This window comes from Grampus griseus, assembly GCF_964374135.1.
Source record: "Grampus griseus genome assembly, chromosome: 11".
In the NCBI taxonomy this organism is placed as follows: Eukaryota; Metazoa; Chordata; class Mammalia; order Artiodactyla; family Delphinidae; genus Grampus; species Grampus griseus.
The window spans coordinates 80609765-80631116 of record NC_139005.1 but is presented as its reverse complement, the minus strand read 5'-3'; the positions used below and the strand labels follow the sequence as shown (position 1 = coordinate 80631116).

Genomic DNA, 21352 nt, shown 5'->3' with positions numbered 1-21352 from the left:
ATCATGTCATCTTCAAACAGTGACAGCTTTACTTCTTCTTTTCTGATTTGGATTTCTTTTATTTCTTTTTCTTCTCTGATTGCTGTGGCTAAAACTTCCAAAACTCTGTTGAATAATAGTGGTGAGAGTGGGCAACCTTGTCTTGTTCCTGATCTTATTGGAAATGGTTTCAGTTTTGCACCATTGAGAACGATGTTGGCTGTGGGTTTGTCATATATGGCCTTTATTATGTTGATGTAAGTTCCCTCTATGCCTACTTTCTGGAGGTTTTTTATTGTACGTTGGTGTTGAATTTTGTTGAAAACTTTTTCTACATCTATTGAGATTATCATATGGTTTTTCTCTTTCAATTTGTTAATATGGTGTATCATATTGATTGATTTGCATATATTGAAGAATCCTTGCATTCCTGGGAAACCCCACTTGATCATGGTGTATGATCCTTTTAATGTGCTGCTGGATTCTGTTTACTAGTATTTTGCTGAGGATTTTTGCATCTGTGTTCATCAGTGATACTGGCCTACATTGTGTTACTGTTGATTTCTCCTTTTATGGCTGTTAGCATTTGCCTTATATATTGAGGTGCTCCTATGTTGGGTGCATAAATATTTACAATTGTTACATCTTCTTCTTGGATAGATCCCTTGATCATTATGTAGTGTCCTTCTTTTTCTCTTGTAATAGTCTTTATTTTAAAGTCTATTTTGTCTGATATGAGAACTGCTACTCCAGCTTTCTTTTGATTTCCATTTGCATAGAATATCTTTTTCCATCCCCTCACTTTCAGTCTGTATGTGTCCGTGGGTCTGAAGTGGGTCTCTTGTAGACAGCATATATATGGGTCTTGGTTTTGTATCCATTCAACCAATCTGTGTCTTTTGGTGGGAGCATATAATCCATTTACATTTAAGGTAATTATCGATATGTATGTTCCTCTTACCATTTTCTTAATTGTCTTGGGTTTGTTATTGTAGGTCTTTTCCTTCTCTTGTGTTTCTTGCCTACAGAAGTTCCTTTAGCATTTGTTGTAAAGCTGGTTTGGTGGTGCTGAATTCTTTTAGCTTTTGCTTGTCTGTAAAGGTTTTAATATCTTCATCGAATCTGAATGAGATCCTTGCTGGGCAGAGTAATCTTGGTTGTAGGTTCTTCCCTTTCATCACTTTGAATATGTCCTGCCACTCCCTTCTGGCTTGCAGAGTTTCTGCTGAAAGATCAGCTGTTAACCTTATGGGGATTCCCTTGTATGTTATTTGTTGCTTTTCCCTTGCTGCTTTTAATATTTTTTCTTTGTAGGTAATTTTTGTTAGTTTGATTAATATGTGTCTTGGGGCTTCCCTGGTGGCGCAGTGGTTGAGAGTCCGCCTGCCAATACAGGGGATGCGGGTTCGTGCCCCGGTCTGGGAAGATCCCACATGCCACGGAGCGGCTGGGCCCGTGAGCCACAGCCGCTGAGCCTGCGTGTCCGGAGCCTGTGCTCCACAACGGGAGAGGCCACAACAGTGAGAGGCCTGTGTACCGGAAAAAAATATATATATATATGTGTCTTGGTGTGTTTCTCCTTGGATTTATCCTGTATGGGCGGTACACTCTGTGCTTCCTGGACTTTGACTATTTCCTTTCCCATATTAGGGAAGTTTTCAACTATAATCTCTTCAAATATTTTCTCAGTCCCTTTCTTTTTCTCTTCTTCTTCTGGGACCCCTATACTTCGAATGTTGGTGCGTTTAATGTTGTCCCAGAGGTTTCTGAGACTGTCCTCAATTCATTTCATTCTTTTTTCTTTATTCTGCTCTGCAGTAGTTATTTCCACTATTTTATCTTCCAGGTCACTTATCTGTTCTGCCTCAGTTATTCTGCTATTGATTCCTTCTAGAGAATTTTTAATTTCATTAATTTGTTGTTCATCATTGTTTGTTTGCTCTTTAGTTCTTCTAGGTCCTTTTTAAATGTTTCTTGTATTTTCTCCATTCGATTTCCAAGATTTTGGATCATCTTTACTGTCATTACTCTGAATTCTTTTTCAGGTAGACTGCCTATTTCCTCTTCATTTGTTTGGTCTGGTGGGTTTTTACTTTGCTCCTTCATCCGCTGCGTATTTCTCTGTCTTCTCATTTTGCTTAACTTACTGCGTTTGGAGTCTCCTTTTCGTAGGCTGCAGGTTCATAGTTCCCATTGTTTTTGGTGTCAGTCTCCAGTGGGTAAGGTTGGTTCAGTGGGCCAACCTGGTGGTGTAGGCTTCCTGGTGGAGGGGACTAGTGCCTGTGTTCTGGTGGATGGGGCTAGATCTTGTCTTTCTTGTGGGCAGGACTGCATCTGGTGGTGTGTTTTGGGGTGTCTGTGAACTTAATATGATTTTAGGCAGCCTCTCTGCTAATGTGTGGAGTTGTGTTCCTGTCTTGCTGGTTGTTTGGCATGGGGTGTCCAGCACTGGAGCTTGCTGGTCATTGAGTGGAGCTGGGTCTCAGCATTGAGACGGAGATCTCTGGGAGAGCTCTTGCTGATTGATATTACGTGGGGCTGGGAGGTCTCTGGTGGTCCAGTGTGCTGAATTCAGCTCTCCCACCTCAGAGGCTCAGGCCTGACACCTGGCCAGAGCACCAAGACCCTGTCAGCCACACGACCAGGTACGTGAGGAGTTTCTTGCCTTTGGGGAAGTCTGAGGTCTTCTGCCAGCGTTCAGTAGGTGTTCTGTAGGAGTTGTTCCACATGTAGATGTATTTTTGATGTATTTGTGGGGAGGAAGGTGATCTCCACGTCTTACTCCTCCACCATCTTGTAGGTCCTCATAAATACATTTTTAAAATACACTGTCCTTTGAGGCTGTAGCAGTTGTCATAAACAATGCTTCCCAAATACTTTTACTCCCTAAAACAACACCTTGTTCTTCCAGTGAGGAAAAACAATGCTTGAATTGTTTGTCACCATGATCTTTGTCATTTCAAACAATAGAGAGTGAAATTCAGAGTCCAGAGAGTTATGTTCAGCTTTCACAATTGAGCTAGGAATAGACAAGTAGGAGGATATAAATTACAAAAATAACAAATGTTTATCAAACTTCTTTTTGTGCAAATCACTCTTCTAATTGTTTTACATATATTAATCATTTTTGATTATTTAAGTAATCCACTTAAAGAAAAGTATAGGAAATGACATTGGATACAGTTCCGAATCATAAAACAAAAAAGTTAATAAATGTGGAGTCTAGATTTTTCTTCATTGCTTCTGAAAAGAAGATTAACATCTTATTCCTTGATTATTCAGCAAAATATCTGTGAAGTCCGTATATCTTTTAATGTATGCCTATTCTAGAGTAGCTATAGCAATAACAATTGACATTTTTAAAGTACCTTGGAGATTATACAGTAAAATATATCTTCTATATAATCGTATTTATTTCTAACAAATACACTTTCAGGAAGGCAAGATGAGTATTAATTTTCTGCTTTGCCTCTGAGGAAACTGTGGCTCAGAGAAGTTAAATAAATTGCCCAAGGCCACTGCAAAAACTGCAGACACAGGCCTGTATGACTCCAAGTCTGTGCTCTTTGCACCAGGCCACAATTAACCTGGCCTCCTGCAGGGGTGCAACATGGTTCTTTGGCATGAATTTTTCATCCATGGAATTGACAGCCTCTTTAATTTAGTGGAATATTTCACTTTGTTAAAGAAAACAACATGCTAGAAAGAGCCCTGTACTGTCAGTGCCCTAAGCAGCCTAGAACTGTTCAGCAAGTCCTTTGACCTCACTAGTTTGCCCATCTGGAGATGGAAGCGTTTGGATACATGATCTCTAAGGACCTCCAACTGATCAGCTCAAATAATTCTTTAATAAAATCCATTGTATTATTTCTGACTTCTTCCTTACTACCAATTTGGGTACAAATAATAAAGCTGAATTAAGAGGGAATTAAAACTAGAGAAATGTCCATCTGGTTTTAAAGGTCAAACAGGTGTCTCCAAGGTGACTGAGGGAAGGAAGAGCAGTCCAGATGGAGTGAATAGCTAGCTGTACAGATGTGTGAAACAGTGTGGGCCACTGAGGGAACACTATGCTTTCAATATTGCTAAAATGTAAAGTGCAAGGAAGCTTTTGCTAAGTGCTGAGGGTGATGGAAAGAGAGAAGATCCCAACCACACTGACCTCCCCTGACTAGAAGCTCTCCCTCAATAGGGTCCTAGATAGAAAGGGGAGAAGCTTCAACTTCAAATCAAGATTGGAGTTTTTCACTATTACATGGGATGAACATTTTTAACTACTAAACAGAGATTGCGTTTTCCTATCTAAAGTGATAAGACTGCTCACATTTTTATCCAGCAGCAGGAAGAAACCAACCCCCCTAAAAAAATGTAAGTAGTTGGGGAGAAAAGTTGCCTTGTGATTACAACCACAAATCACACCTGTTCAATGTATTAGTGTTATATCCATAGATATGAGTCAACCACCTAATAATAAGTAGGGTAAAACAGTTTATTAAAAATTTTTAAATTTATAATCAATGGAATAGTAGTACCTCAAGGTCACTGTTCTGTGTCATTATCTTTGTCTAGTTTTGTAAGTGCATGAGTTTAGGATATATGGAACCTCATTTCAGATCATGCTCAAAAACAAATTTTAGAATAAATGCCTGATATAAACTTTTTAAATGATTTTTTTCCCAGTCCTGCTACCCAGTCCATCATTCCCCTTCCCCATTGCCAGTTAATTGAGTGCTCTGATTAAGTGGGTTTGAGTAACTGTGGTTTGACCACATTGGTGGTTCTTAATACTGGCTACATACTAGAATCCCAATGTCTGGCTGCATCCCAGAACAATTAAATCAAAACCTCCGTAGTAGGAGCCAGGCATCAATATTTTTTAAAGCTCCCTGGTGATTACAAAGTACAGCCAAGCTTGAGAACCAGAGCTAATTTTTTAAAAACCAGACAAGCATTAGTATAAAACTGGCTGCCTGTTTTCCTTAGAATTTGTATATTACATGTTACCCTATTAAAATATTTAATTATGTATCAAAATAAAACTCTAGAAAAGGATCATGAAGACAATGAGATGAGCTTTGCAATCATCATACTCAATTTAGATGAAAATGAAAAATAGGTCCATTCTATTCAGTGTTTATAGTCCTGGTCTTCCAATAATTAGTGAAGGAAGTCCATGTACCTGCAGTGTATTAGCAGTTAAGTACTTATGATCATCAATTCAGTAAATAATGTTGAATCTAGTGAATTAGCAATTGTGTTCTGGTAAAAATGTTTTATACTGTGTCTTAGTAACAGTATCAAAAGAAGTCAGTCATTATGTGGGAAATATGTCTTCAACTTATTTCTAATAACAAGACCCATGGGAACTTAGAAATGCATGTATTAAACATTTGAAGGAACTTATCATTCTGTCTTTTAAATATGCTGATTGTTTTGATTATTTGATGTTAATATAGGAAAAACATGCTCAGGAGAGTTAAACCTGAACTCTTTATATAAATGACTTTTTCTAGATCGCTATTATTAAAGCCAGATGAAAAACAATCCAAATACACAAAAGCCCAATCTTACAAACTTATAAATTAGAGTGATAATTCACATTACAAAAAGGACTTTCTGCTTTACAAAAGGATTCATCCCAACATTTCTTTAACTATAGGCCAGATAGCTTTTTACAATACACATTCTCCTAGATGCTCTAAATACACTGTGAGATCCTAGTTATTTTAAGTAGTCTTCTGGTGAATCCTTTTGTTATGCCAATTTCCCTTCTAATTGATCTGTTTTGTAGATCTGTAATTTTTTTCCTGTAAATCTGAATTTGCTTAAAGCGCCCTTGACTTGTAGAGAAGGTCTTCTGCATTTAAGTTTTTGGTTGTAAAAACAATGGGCTTCCTGTTCAAGCAACATGGCAGAAGAGTTAACCTGAAAGCGTGCACTAAAACCATATGAAAATCTAGATAAAATAAAACAAATATATATGTATTTTTTTAATGAACTGCTAAGAAAGACAGAAAATAAATAGATTCTGCAGAGAATAGAAACTAAGACAGAACTGAAACTCAGAGTAGTAGAGCTGAGATCTGTCTACTCTGCAGGGGGGGACAGGTCCCTCAAGGTAAGTCTAGAGACTTGTGTTTTAACAACCACTGGAGGTCAGGAGACAAGGCCTTCTGTCCCTTTGAGGTATGGAGTCAGAATTGAGACCATCCACACAGTCTGAACCCGAGAAGAGCTCCATTCTTAATATAAATGTAAATAAGGACTTAAAAATAATCTGCCCATTGGCATAGGGAGATAAGAAGGTAGCTTGTCTTCTCAGCTTGGGTTCAGGGTAAGGGAATGGAGACTCTTCCTTGAGAACCCAGAACTATGGGCAAGCTCCTCACTTTAACTTTGAGTTATTAGTCTGGAAACGCTAAGCTGAAAACATTTACATAAAAATTGGTACCAGGCCAGAGATGCCTCAAGGTACTAAGAGAAATAAACAAAACATCTCTGAAGGGACATACCTTCAACTAAAGTAGTATAGTATGATGGCTTTATACTACATCAACCTAGCTAAGTTGAAACTATGTTTCTCAGAATTCCTTTCCTTGTGAGTCAAACCACAAAGGAAATTTTCTTGAGAACTGAAAGGCACAAATGAAGAAGCAGCCATTTTAGCACTCTGAAAGTCAGTATAGGACAGCAGGCGTTGGCAATTTGCACATGTTATTGCTAATCTTTAAGTTACCTTATTGGTGTTGAGGACAACCTGGGTCTGCAATTCTCCAGTTCCCACTGGATTTTTTCCTTTGGCTTCCCTGAGTCCTGGGCCAAGTGTGGTTACAACCCCATAGTGAAGGGTGCAGGCTTCTGTAGGTCACCAGCATCATTTAAGTTGGAGATGCTGGGAGATAAAGTCACATTCCACTTTATTCTCATGGGTTCAATTTTTTGTCCTTTGGGGTTCTAATATGACCTTACGGGTTCCAGTTTCTCCTTGTTCTCTCCCACTTCAAATTCACTTCTCATTCCTGATTCCCTGCCAAGCTAACCTATGATGACCTCAGGTCAAACACCACATGCAAAGTCAACAGTCTTACAAAGACTTCTTAACCTGCACAACATATAATTTCTCTAATGAATCCATTACTCTATTTCACTCATAATGATCTGTTTCCCTGATCAACTGCTAACTGATACACATAGGTTTCCTTCATATGAGCTCAAAACTAATTATGAACACAGAACCTAAGATTACAAAGCACACAAGAAAGAAGTTCTGTCTTATCTTTTTTGAAAGGGTCTTTGTATTGTCATTTGATTTTCTTTTTTCCTTCAGTCATTCTCTGGATCTATTTTCCTTAATCAAATAGGATTTCTAATCATTTAAGTTTTTAAAATACTATATTAGACGCAGATAAAGAGAAAATATATGAAATGGAAAATAGATTTAATGAAATTACCCCAAATGCAGCAAAAGGGGTAAAATATAAGAGGCTCAAGTATATGTATACTCAATGACTAGTCAGTCTCATTCCTAGGTATATATCCCAGAGAAATTCTCAAATGGGTGTATAAAAACCATGTTAAAGAATGCTTATTTGAGCATTGTTTGTAAAGTGGGAAGTTGGAGCTTCCAACACTGAAGAATGGCTAAGTGAAATATTCTGGTGCATATGTTAAATTAAGATGCATCAATTTGATGCAGTAAACCAGATGAACACACAGCAAAATATATAGATCTTAAAAATAGAATGCTTAATATAAAAAGTGAAAAATAGAATAAACTACAGTATAATAACAATTATATAAGTTAAAATACATACACAAGGGAAGGAGATGCTCTCTGGAAACAGCCAGTGGTGAAAGGAGCCTGGTGGGCAAAGATGATTCAGGTGATTCTGGTTTTCAATAACCATGTGAAGCCACAGCTGGTCCGCTTCTACCAGCATTTCCCAGAAGAAATTCAGCAGCAGATTATTCGAGAGACCTTCCATCTAGTTCTCAAGCGGGATGAGAACATCTGTAACTTCTTGGAGGGTGGAAGTTTGATTGGTGGCTCTGACTACAAACTGATTTATCAGCATTATGCTACCCTCTACTTTGCATTTGGTATGGATTCATCAGAGAGTGAACTTGGGATCTTGGACCTCATCCAGGTATGTGTAGCAGGTTTTTGTGGAGACACTGGATAAGTGTTTCGAAAATGTTTGTGAATTGGATTTGATCTTCCACATGGATGAGGTGCACTACGTTCTTCAGGAGGTGGTGATGGGTGGGATGGCGTTGGAAACAAACATGAATGAAATCGTGGCTCAGATTGAAGCTCAGAACAGGCTGGAGAAATCTGAGGGTGGCCTTTCAGCAGTGCCCGCCTGGGCCATGTCTGCCGTGAAAAACATCAACCTGCCGGAGATGCCTCGGAATATCAACATTGGTGATCTCAACATCAAGGTTCCCAACCTATCCCAGTTTGTCTGAGGGTAGAAGACGGCTGAACTGAGTCCTTGGAACCAGCAAAGCCAAGCCAGTCCTGCAGCAAAACCTGCTCGGCGCCCTGAGAAGTCCAGCCTTGGGCCCTGGCCCCTGCTGTCCTGGAGCGGGAAGGAGTCCTGTGTCCACTGCCAGCCTGTGCTTGCTTCTCACATGTGCGACCTTGCCTGTCTCTCGTACATGTGACCACTGCAGATGTGAGGGGCCCTGGCTTCCTCAGTGGGGGTCAGGTGCCCAAGCCACTCGCCCCCTTTACCTGCCACATGCAGCCACTCCCAGGGACTTCAGACTGTAATGAGAGGCCCCCCTGCTCCCAGAACTCCACCACAAGGATGTTCTCTGACTTGAGTCTTCAACCTTAGCACCACGAGGCTCCCTGAGGTCCTGTAGCATTGACTTTCCTGGTGAGGTGCCGTAGCTAGAAAAGGGCTGACCCTCTAGATTTGGGGATGTCGTGAGTGGCAAATAAGGGCAGGATTTTATGAGATCCAGAGTTGCCTACTGGCTCTACTAGAGTTGGCACAGCCAGAATCCTTTTGTATAGCCACGCTGTCTCATCACCACCTCCTGTGGCATATACTCCCCACTGCCACAGCCCTGGCTCTGCTCTCCCAGGTGTTTATGTGCAGGACACAATCCAGATCATAAGCCTGTTGTTTGCCTGCCCCCCACATTTCTGCCAATAGGGAGGGCACACCCCACAGCCAGAGGGGTCCCCCTCAAAGAAAATCTTTGATCAAGTGGGATTTATCCCAGGGATGCAAGGATTTTGAATATACGCAAATCAATCAGTGTGATACACCATATTAACAAATTGAAGAGTAAAAGTCATAGGATCATCTCGATAGATGCAGAAAAAGCTTTTGACAAAATTCAACACCCATTTATGATAAAAACTTTCCAGGAAGTGGGCATAGAGGGAACCTACCTCGACATAATACAGGCCATATACGACAAACCCACAGCAAACATTCTCAATGGTGAAAAACTGAAAGCATTTTCTCTAAGATCAGGAACAAGACAAGGATGTCCCCTCTCACCACTATTACTCAACATAGTTCTGGAAGTCCTAGCCACAGCATTCATAGAAGAAAAAGAAAAGGAATACAAATTGGAAAAGAAGAAGTAAAACTGTCACTGTTTGCAGATGACATGATACTATACATAGAAAATCCTAAAGATGCCACCAGAAAACTACTAGAGCTAATCAATGAATGTGGTAAACTTTCAGGATACAAAATTGATGCATAGAAATCTCTTGCATTCCTATACACTAACAATGAAAGATCAGAAAGAGAAATTAAGGAAACAATTCCATTCACCATTGCAACAAAAAGAATAAAATACCTAGGAATAAACCTACCTAAGGAGGTAAAAGACCTGTACTCAGAAAACTATAAGACACTGATGAAAGAAAACAAAGATGACACAAAGAATTGGAAATATATACCATGTTCTTGGATTGGAAGACTCAATATTGTGAAAATGACTGTACTACCCAAAGCAATCTACAGATTCAATGCAATCCCTATCAAATTACTAATGGCATTTTTTACAGAAATAGAACAAAAAATCTTAAAATTTGTATGGAGACACAAAAGACCCTGAATGGCCAAAGCAATCTTGAGGGGAAAAAATGGAGCAGGAGGAATCAAACTCCCAGACATCAGACTATACTACAAAGCTACAGTAATCAAGACAATATGGTACTGGCACAAAAACAGAAATATAGATCAATGGAACAGGATAGAAAGCCCAGAGATAAACCCATGCACCTATGATCAACGAATCTGTGACAAAGGAGGCAAGAATATACAATGGAGAAAAGACAGCCTCTTCAATAAGTGGTGCTGGGAAAACTGGATAGCTACATGTAAAAGAATAAAATTAGAACACTCCCTAACACCGTACACAAAAATAAACTCAAAATGGATTAAAGACCTAAAGGTAAGACCAGATACTGTAAAACTGTTAGAGGGAAACATAGGAAGAACACTCTTTGACATATTTCACAGCAAGCTCTTTTTTGACCCACCTCTTAGAGTAATGGAGATAAAAATAAAACCAAACAAATGGTACCTAATGAAACTTAAAAGGTTTTGCACAGCAAAGGAAACTATAAACAAGATGGAAAGACAACCCTCAGAATAGGAGAAAATATTTGCAAATAGATCAATGGACAAAGGATTAATCTCCAAAATATATAAACAGCTCATGCAGCTCACTATCAAAAAAACAATCAACCCAATCAAAAATTGGCAGAAGACCTAAATAGACATTTCTCCAAAGAAGACATACAGATGGACAAGAGCCACATGAAAAGCTGCTCAACATCACTAATTATTAGGGAAATGCAAATCAAAACTACAATGAGGTATCACCTCACACTGGTTAGAATGGACATCATCAGAAAATCTACAAACAACAAATGCTGAAGAGGTGTGGAGAAAAGGGAACACTCTTGCACTGTTGATGGGAATGTAAATTGATACAGCCACTATGGAGAACGGTATGGAGGTTCCTTAAAAAACTAAAAATAGAACTACAGTACGACGCAGCAATCCCACTACTGGGCATATGGCCAGAGAAAACCATAATTCAAAAAGACACATGCACCCCAGTGTTCATTGCAGCACTATTTACAATAACCAGGTCACAGAAGCAGCCTAAATGCCCATCGACAGATGAATGGATAAAGAAGACGTGGCACATATATACGATGGAATATTACTCAGCCATAAAAAGGAACGAAATTGGGTCATTTGTAGAGACGTGGATGGACCTAGAGACTGTCATACAGAGTGAAGTAAGTCAGAAAGAGAAAAACAAATATCGTATTTTAACGCATATATGTGGAACCTAGAAAAATAGTACAGATGAACCCGTTTGCAAGGCAGAAATAGAGGCACAGATGTAGAGAACAAATGTATGGACACCAAGGCAGGAAAGTAGGGCAGGGGGTGGGTGCTGGTGGTGGTGGGATGAATTGGGAGATTGGAATTGACATATATAGATGAATATGTATATAATAGATAACTAATAAGAACCTGCTGTTTAAAAAAAAATTAAAAAGAAAGAAAGGATAGCAATTTTAATATGATAAAATAAAATCAAAGGCATAAATTTTTTTAAAAAAAGCAGGTTGAGCTCAGAGTGTGAGAAAGTCCCAGTGGCTGATTGCAGTATCAGCTGGGCTGTAGGTGGCTTCCTGGGCATGGAAAAGTACAGTCCAAGATTTAAGCAGGTAGAAATACCACCAAAATCCTCAGAAAACTAAAACTGTTTATCTTCTAATATTCCAAACTCCTCTGCTCTGTTAAAGTTCTGTCAGTGACACTAAGAAATACTGATTTTCTAGGCTTTTTTTATCCCTCTTATTTCAATTTATATGGTTTTTGTTTGGAAGAAGGGAAGGAAGGAAAGAAGGAAGGGAGGGAGGAAGGAAGGAAGAGAGAAGAAAGAACTCCTGATGCTTTCTTATCCTAAGGCTTTGATCAAAGTTTATTATTTTTTAACATCTTTATTGGAATATAATTGCTTTACAATGGTGTGTTAGTTTCTGCTGTATAACAAAGTGAATCAGCTGTACATATACATATATCCCCATATCCCCTCCCTCTTGCGTCTCCCTCCCACCCACAAAGCACCGAGCTGATCTCCCTGTGCTATGCGGCTGCTTCCCCCTAGCCATCTATTTTACATTTGGTAGTGTATATAAGTCCATGCCACTCTCTCACTTCGTCCCAGCTTACCCTTCCCCCTCCTCGTGTCCTCAGCTCAAAGTTTATTATTATGATCAGGATACAAAAGAGAATTTTCTTTTGGTCTAAGAACTGGTGCCTGGGGCCCAAAGCTGGGCAAAAGAGTTGTTAAGTGTCTCACATTACAAACAGAACATCTACCAAATATTTTCTTTAGGGCTCACTAAGTAGCAAAACTCTTCCTACTATATCAACACTCCTTCTCCCACAACCCAACCCACAGGTTAGTAAGGTGCCCACTGGGCAGGAAAATGCAGGCAGTGCAGTTACAGGTTATGGGTGGCTGAGGTTGCTGAGGGGGGCTGAACACGATTGAACCCTCTCATGTAAGGGACCCTAGAGAACCCACACATGTCCCTGAGACAGCTAACGCCGGGAGGTATGCCTTTGGTGTGAGCCAGAGAAGCAGCAAAACCAATGGAGGAAGCAAAATGCGTTACCCCATCCCATCCTCTCTCCCAGCCTCCAAAACAAGAAGCATTGGGTCTTGCAGGAAGCGGAAGGGAGGTATCCTAGAACTAGAGCAGCCCCACATCAGGCCCTTGAGTTACAGGTCTAGCCATAAATGGAGCAGTGGAAAGTCTTGAACTGGATGTGAGGTTGTAATATTAAACGACCAGACAGAACTTTCAGTGACTGTATGTGCCTTCCCAACATGTCATTGAGAGATATCATGTAGAAGAGGTAGGAGATTGGACATAGAAGAGTTAGAAGCAGTGACTAGAGAGGAAAATGTGTTTCTGGCTTCCTCCTCACCATGGTCAGTCTCCTCAATAAACAGGTTATAGAAGTGTCAAAAAAAAACAACAAAATCTGCCGCTGCGTTCATGAAAAGTCTAATGGACCTAGTATTCACTTGAATCTTTACATCTGTTTCCATGGAGACATCATTTCTGCCTACATATTTTCTAACTCACCAGGTCTGTGGTTTCTCAAGTGCTCTGATGCCAGATTAAACAATATGATTCTTTCATAACTAGTTCCTGATCATCTTCCTATAAAAACAGCTGGTGAGTAGGTAGACAGCTCCAACTCTTACGTCACATTCTTAAGGTAACTATGGATTAAAGACTTGGTCTTATTTGGAGAAAAACAAAAACAGTGGAACAAAAGCAAGAGAATAACCTATTTTTATGCTTTATTAGAGCAACTTGATATTCTGGATTTAATTGTAGAAGCTGTCCGTTTATGTATTTTTTGGCAGAGTGACTGAGAAGCGACACAACTTAGTAGTTAGGAATTTGTGTGGTCCTTGGGGTTAGCTTGCCTGATAGACTAACAGTTAAAAGTGAGTGGGTTTTAAATATATATTAATTAATTAATTAATTAAAATATACACTGGCTTTCTAAGACTTACTACAAAATAAAAAGAATGTAAAATGCTCATTAATAGTATTTACATTGATTACATGTTGAAATCATAATATTTTGGATATATTGGATCACATAAAATATTGAAATTAACTTCATATAAAAAAGTGAGTAGTTTTAACTCAGTGCCTCAGTTTCTTCATATGAATAATAAGGCTAATAGTGGTATTTATACTAAATGACAGAGGAATAAGTGAATTAAGACATTTAAAGTGTTTAGAACATTGCCTGGCACATAATAAAAACACAATATTAATATTGTTTTATTAGTATCATCATGGTTATCAAAATCTACAAGCAGATCTCAAAGCATATTTGAGATTTTTTGCCTTCCCTTATTTCTGAGATTCCAGAAGCAATTTCAGACTGAGCCCACACATGGCAGGAGTTACAACAAAAGGAAGGAGACTTGTTTCTTTCCTTTTTTTTTTTATTGGGGTATAGTTGTTTTGCAATGTTGCGTTAGTTTCTACTGTACAGCGAAGTGAAGTAGACCTGCTTCTGATCGCAAGTCCATGGTCTGTTGAACAGGACTGTTGCCCCTTAACTTGCTTTGCCCTTTGGCATTGCACCCAGCACAGCCCACGTACAGATGGGCCTCAGATAAATGCTTACAGGAATGAGGAGGAAGAGGGCATAAACCTCATGAACATGCCCACCTGTGAGGCTCTACTCTTATCCTAATATGAAATCAAGTTCAAATTCATTCACGCAGGGCAGTGTTGTTAGCCATGACTCCTTCACAAGCAGATACTGTATCTCCTTTGCTAGTGTCTGGCACTCAATAAATATTTGTGAAATAAATGAATCAGTTAATTTCTCAAAGTACTGGTGCTATAGGATGGAGTAAGTTACAGCTAGAAGAAACAAAGCTTCAGCTGGCAAAATCTTAAGGCAAGTTAAGGAGAGAGAGCTTTGGTCAAAGCTCCATGATTCTGAAGGTTTGTGCTCTCTCTTTTCCTGCATCCCCGTGTAGTCTGTCTTAAAGTGTTTCTACATTGTAATATGACCAAAGTTATAGGATTTGACCTAAGCCTCAACCATGGGGCTTTGTTTGGAGGGGGTGGACAAGATGCTGATTTCTCTCCATTTCTTCAGTCGTTGGAAAAAGACTTTCAGCATTATTGTTTATCCCCGCTATCTATTTATTCCCATGAAGAAATAGTATGCCAAACCCTTCAAATGTACTGAGCGGGCTCACAGCTCAAAATGCCATCGGCAAATCAAGTTTATCAGCATATGTTTTTGACTCACATCTGCTTTGAGTAGTGTGGCGCATGTGTTTGTGTGTGTGTGTGTGTGTGTCCCATCTGTATCAAGGTTTTATTTTATGTCTCATCCTTATAGAGCCCAAGGGCAAATACACATCCCTAAACAGAAATGCAAGTCCATTCACTATTCAAAGGGGATTTTGCTTTCCGTTTGCTTACCACATTTAAAGATGCACACAAAATTCAAGCCAAAGTAATCCAGAGGGAGAAGGAGAGATGCAGAAAGAGGACAGGGGCGTAAAAGGGCCAGACTTGAGGCATTCATGTCAAGTTGTGATGCAAATAATGTTCAGAAAGATGTGCATCAAAGTTAATCCTTCGTGTGGAGGCATCCACTTTATAATCCCGTAACTAAGCCTTTTATATGTTTCAAATTTTCCTTGCTTTCTGCACATGTTTTTAGGATGGATTAGAAATGCACTGAGCCTCCTCAGAGAAGGCTTGGGTGAATGCAGATGCAAAGGAGCAGTTTGTGCTGGGTAATTCTGACATGACATCCTGACTGTCACACTGGGCCAGGGCGGTGAAAGTGATGTTCTTACAATGCTCTCCAGCCCCGGTGCTGGGGCATGGTGGGAGCCAGTCATGATCACTCATTTGTTCCTTGTTTGATGAGCAGCTGGCTCCTGGTGGGAAGCCTTGGAGATATGCACCTATTAGGAGGTATCTGCTTCTCTTCTGTAGGTTCTCTTTTTCATTTTCTCTCATGTTACGGCAAGGGGCTTTTTATGACAACAGACTATTTTACTCTGTGGGAAATCTGTTCCTTCTGCTTCTGCTTCTGCCCTCACCGGATGTTCTTATCTGCTCCTTGCAAGGGCACAGGCAATTATAGAGCAATACATCTTCACCCACATAATTTCAGGCAAATATTGTAAAAGATGTGCAGATGGCACTGGAGAAAAACCTTCTGTCACTTCTATCTCTTTAGTTTAAAGGAAGAGATAGCAAGTTCTTTTTCAGTAAGCACCCTAACAGTTCATTCATTTATTCAGTGAGCCAACCAACGTTTATTCAGTGTCTACTTGATGCTGGTATGCGTGGGCCATACTTCTGATACTTGGCACCAGCACGTCAACCATCCTCCATGGGAGATTTTTCATGGGCCATCTCACCCCAACATAGCAGCCACCTGGCTGCTCTTTAGCCCTCCCTCATTCGCCCCCTCCTTCTCATCTCTCCCCATTTTCTCATTTTTCTCAAGCAGAAAAATTGAGTCATCTTACTGCTACTTGGGTTCAAGCCATACCCTTTGGGTCTGATCTTCTCCTCCACTCATTCAGCCAAGATTTATTGAGAGCCCATGATCAAAATAGTAGTAAAAGTAACAGTTTACCCTTATGTAGCGCTTACTTTGTGCTCTTTATATATATTATCTCCTTTAATCTTTGTAATAACCCTATAAAGAAGATACTGCTATAATCCCCATTTTCAAATGAGTATATTGAAGCAGGATAAAGTAACTTGCTCAGTCACACAACTGTTATAACAGCATGCTTTTGTCTAAAAGTAACAGAAAGCCCAACTTACAGTCACTGAAACAAATAAACATTTATTTCTCTCATATAACAATAACTGGGAAGTCATTTGTTCCGAGTGTTGGTTCCGTGGCTCAGCAATGTCAGGGCTAGCATCTCTGAGAACTGCCTGACCTTTTCCCTCATGAGCGCACAATGGCTGCCCTGTATCCAAGCATCATGTCCACATTTATGTTAAGAAGATGCGAGAAATGGTAGTGTTATCTGCTTCTGCCCCCTTCAGCAGGGAGTCAGAGCCTTCCAAGAATCCCTCGCTGCTTTTCTACTCACCTCTCATTGGCCAAGTCTATGTCATGTGGCCACCCCTAGCAGCAAGAGAGACTAGGAAAGTAAAATGCAAGGTCTTTTTCTTTTCATTTTCAAGCCTCTATAATGGAAGGCCGCAGGGCAAAAGGGATCTTGACATGTTTGTTAGGACAGCCAATTGGCAGCATATATGCAATGGGTAGTAAGTGGTTGAAGCAATGTGGGAAGCAGGAAGTCTGTGCTCCAGAGCATGCAGCTCTAACCATCGGGCTCTGTTGCACAACAGTGGTGCTGATTATTCCATGGTCAGTAAAAGAGACATGGTCCTGCCTCCATGGACCCAGGAAACAAAGAAGCACACCAGTAAATTTAAAATTGCAAATTCCTGTGTGTGCTTAGAGTTAGAATAATGGGCTTTTCAAAATATTAGAAACAGCTAAACACTCTCTCGTTATTATCTTCATGGACCCTCAGAAGTCTGGCAGCCTAGCTTGGGAAATGAAGCTCTTTATGCAGAAGCCCTTCATGTGGAAGCCCTTCCCCTGGACTTCTCTGAGGTCCTGTCCTTCCCTCTCTCTACACTCCATCCTATCGGTTGTTGTTTTGTTGTTATTATTCATGTGCCTCATCTTTTTCTGCATTTCTAAGTTTTTGCTCCATCTTTGATTCTCCCTTCTGTTCCTCTTCTTCCTTTTCTGTTCTACACACACATTTCTTAGCATTTTACTGGATACTCCGACAAGAAGAGGAATTGGGCTTTATTCTTGTGAACTGAATCGTTCCTATCTTAGCTCCCAAGGAGTTCAGAAGAGATCATCACTCTTGTAAAAATCACAGTTCGAAATTTCAGACCTCAGAGAGTGTCCACCTGACCTCCTTCACACTGTAGGGAGAAGAAACTCAGATGGGAATTGTTAGCAGACTAGTAGAGCTGCAGTCTCAGCACCACAGATTTCCTCTGATGGCACCCATGCAGCCCCAGCCATGCAGCCTTGGGAGAGGCCAGCCCATGCACGTGCCTTTCACACATGGTGCCTGGCTGAAAATCACCAACCTCATAGCCTAAAGCCTACCATCTGCTTCACAGTTAAACAGCCCACCCACAGGTTCAAATCGCATCAACTTTCTCATTCTCCTTAGATCCTGGTGTTCTTTTTCTTTTGATACATAAAAAATCATGATATTCAATTAATGTTTGACTCAACATCAGAATTTACTAAAATTGGATGCTGTATAACCTTCTGCATCTCACCAAAGTATCTTTTCCCAGAATGTTTGTTATTTCTCTGAACCATCACCCCAAATAAAAATATGAAACATCTGTCACCACCACAGAGAGGCAGAGACCCAGCTGGCTCAGCCATGGGATACAGAATGGCCAGGACACACTGTAACCATATGAGCTACTTTGCTCCAAAAACGAAATTGATTATAAACCCGAGTTTGTGTACCCGCAGATTTATATAAAGGTCAAGCTGCTAGTGTAACCCCTTGGCTTGTGCTCTGCAGAGTTCTCTACTCTTGTTCATTGAAAAGATGCCTCTTCCATGAATGCAGATGAGGTTCTGCAGTTTACCTTGTTTGCCGACTTTCACGGAAAATTTAAAGTTCCAGGTGTATATCTCAGCAGCCAAATGTTTAACTCTGGCTGTGCTTCTAAGTGCAGCACCGTGCTAGTTGGTGAGTGTTTGGTGGGCAGGGACTTCTCTTCAAGTATTCAGGGACAGTTTTGTCTGATGATTAACAGTTACTGTTTTGGTTATAAGCCACAAAGAGATCATGACTACTGATTTCACTTTAAGGCTTATCTCAGCAGTTACAATTTAGTAATAACTAAAGCATAAGGGTAGTGCAGTAAATGGAAAATCCACTAGGTGGTCCTGGTGTTCTTCCAGCCAAAGCAGGCAGCACCAAGTACTTTACTCCATCACTTTGTATTCCAAAGGCAAAGCAAAATACGATAGTGAAAATATTTTGTCGTTGTTACTTAGTATTCATTCTAGATTATATGTAAATAGGTTATTATTTGTAGTGATTGATCAAAGCTCCTCTAGAGTGTTGAGGATTTTTTCTCTTTTTTACATAGATACATGGATTTTAATCTTTTATACATTTTACATTAAATAGATTTTACATATAATACCTCTTTTAATATATTTCCATCTGTTAACATTTTTATGTTTACTAGAACTTGTTAGCTTATTAGCTATGCTTTCATGACATACATACTACCGTTTTCTCACCACTCCTCTAGCAATCTCTCTCATATAAGGACACAAGCTTCCAAAGGACGGAATGTATTGTCTTATGTGCAGCTTTCCTTCAAACTCAAAGCGATACAATTCTCAGTGATTGTTTTCACTTTTATTTTCAGTAACCTTATTTAAATATGATCCAGGTTCACAAGTTCCCCATAGAATTCTTGTTAGAAAATCATCCCTTATGTTTTAGAATATAATAAAATAAAGCTAACTTCAAAAATACACTTAAGTCTGCCTGGTTCCAAGAATCATCTCAAATTCTTTTTTTTTAATTGAAGTATAGTTGACTTACATCAAATTCTTAATCCTCTGTGAGATCTCCCTTTAACTCCTCCAGTTCTAGTGTCTTTCTAGTTCACAATTACTATTATCATGAAATCTCAGACGTCTTCCCCCAAAGCAGCCTGGGTAAATTCCCATGGTGCCAGACTCTAGGCAGAATTCCCAGGACAGATGACAGCTGTTCTTTCCACATCACACTGGAAAAGTGGCACAAGGACAGGTCGCACATAGAACACCAGACAAATATCCATTTGCCCTTGAGAAGGTTCCAAAACAAAAGGCAGTGTGTGTGAACATTATCAGAAGTAGTTAGAAAACATCGCTATTTTTCATTTTAAGAGAAAAGAAACATGGCCCAATCTAAAATGAATACAAACTCCAAAGAACTTTGGGGTTTTTTGTTTGTTTGTTTTTAATTTTTCCTGGAGTATAGTTGCTTCCAAAGAACTTTGAAATGAACCTTTTCAACAAAAGAAATTTGGGAAATTTCAATAATAATTATATGAATACACTGAAAAGCAATCAAATATCAAAAGATTGAACAAGAATATAGTTGTTGTTGTTTTTTAACATAAGCGGGGGAGCAGGCCTGGGCAGAAGGAGTTCAGCTGTGATGTAGCACCACAAAGCCTTCAACCTCAGGAGCCCAGAAGTGCGTATTGCCCATCAGTGTCCCAGGTCAGATTGATAAGGCTGGGTCTTTTTTTTTGGCTGCATGGCTTGTGGGATATTAGTTCCCCAAACAAGATTGAACCTGGGCCTCAGCAGTGAGAGCACGGAGTCCTAACCACCGGACCGCCAGGGAATTCCGAAGAATGTAGTTTTCTGAGATGGTAAGAATAATACACACCAAACATTTTCTAAGTGTTTGTTGGTTGCTTACTATGCCATTTCAATGTGTGAAAATTGTCACCTATAAGAAGGTTGTAATTTTTAATATTTGGTTTTATTTTCAATAAGTTATAATTAATTATTGTTTCAGTTAATTCAAACAATGCAGAAATATATAGAATACAAAGTGAAAGGGTCTCCTTGCCATTTTCCTACTCCTTTCTACCTACCCAATACCAGTCCCCAGAGAAAGAGGTAACTTCTGTTAAAAATAGTTTAGTACCTATCCTTCCAGTAATTTTAAATGGCTATTAGCATATAATGATATGTGGTACGTTTTTGGTATATTGATGGTTATATTTTGGGGTGAAATTTTAGCATGTTTTTGTTATGATTCTTCTTAAAAATAATGTAAATATATTGTATATATTGTTCTAGTCCTTATATTTACACACTTAATTTTTTTTACCAAGGAATATGCTATTATTATATTCGTTTTCTCCAGTATACATTCCTTTTTTTTTTTTAATTTATTTTTATTTTTGGCTGCGTTGGGTCTTCATTGCTGCATGTGGGCTTTCTTCAGTTGTGGAGAGCGGGGGCCACTCTTCATTGCAGTGCACGGGCCTCATTGCAGTGGCCCCTCCTTGTTGCAGAGCATGGGCTTCAGGCACGTGGGCTTCAGTAGTTGTGGCACACGAGCTCAGCCTCCCCGCGGCACGTGGGATCCTCCCAGCCCAGGGCTCGAACCCATGTCCCCTGCACTGGCAGGCTGATTCTTAACCACTGCACCACCAGGGAAGTCCCTACATTCCTTTTTTTAAAAAAAGTTCTCTAACTTAAAAAAGCTGCACATAATTAATATGTACAACTTGATGAGTTTGGAGATAAGTCTACTCCCGTGAACCCAACCACAATCTGTGCCATGAAGCTATTAATGACTTCCAAAAGTGATGTATTTATTATTACATGTTATTACATGTGATATTACATTTGTTATATTATTAATTATATATTATTATTTATTATATATTATTATTTGTTATTTTGTGATAAGAACATGTTGTATGAGATCTACCTTCTTAGCAAATTTTTGAGTACACAATACAGTAGTAACTATAGGCACTATGCTGTACAGTACCTCTTTAGGATCTATTAATCTTGTAAAACTGAAACGTTGTACCATTTTATAAATACCTAGCTGTTTCCCCCTCCCCCAAGCCCTTGGCAACCACTCTGCTTCTATGAGTTTAACTATTTTAGATTCATCACATAAGTGATATCATGTAGTATTTTTTCTTCTGTGTCTGGCTTTTTTCACTTAGCATAAT

General features: G+C 39.5%; 1 protein-coding gene and 1 pseudogene across 19 annotated transcripts in view; both read left to right on the top strand.

Annotated features, from left to right (window-relative positions):
- ANKS1B (ankyrin repeat and sterile alpha motif domain containing 1B) overlaps positions 1-21352 on the top strand; it is a gene marked incomplete at both ends in the record, with an annotated part of 1159914 nt that overhangs the window by 876449 nt on the left and 262113 nt on the right. The window lies entirely within an intron of this gene.
- LOC309830083 (AP-3 complex subunit sigma-2-like) lies at positions 7854-8448 on the top strand (annotated as a pseudogene). The gene has a single exon. The product of its transcript is annotated as an AP-3 complex subunit sigma-2-like (transcript).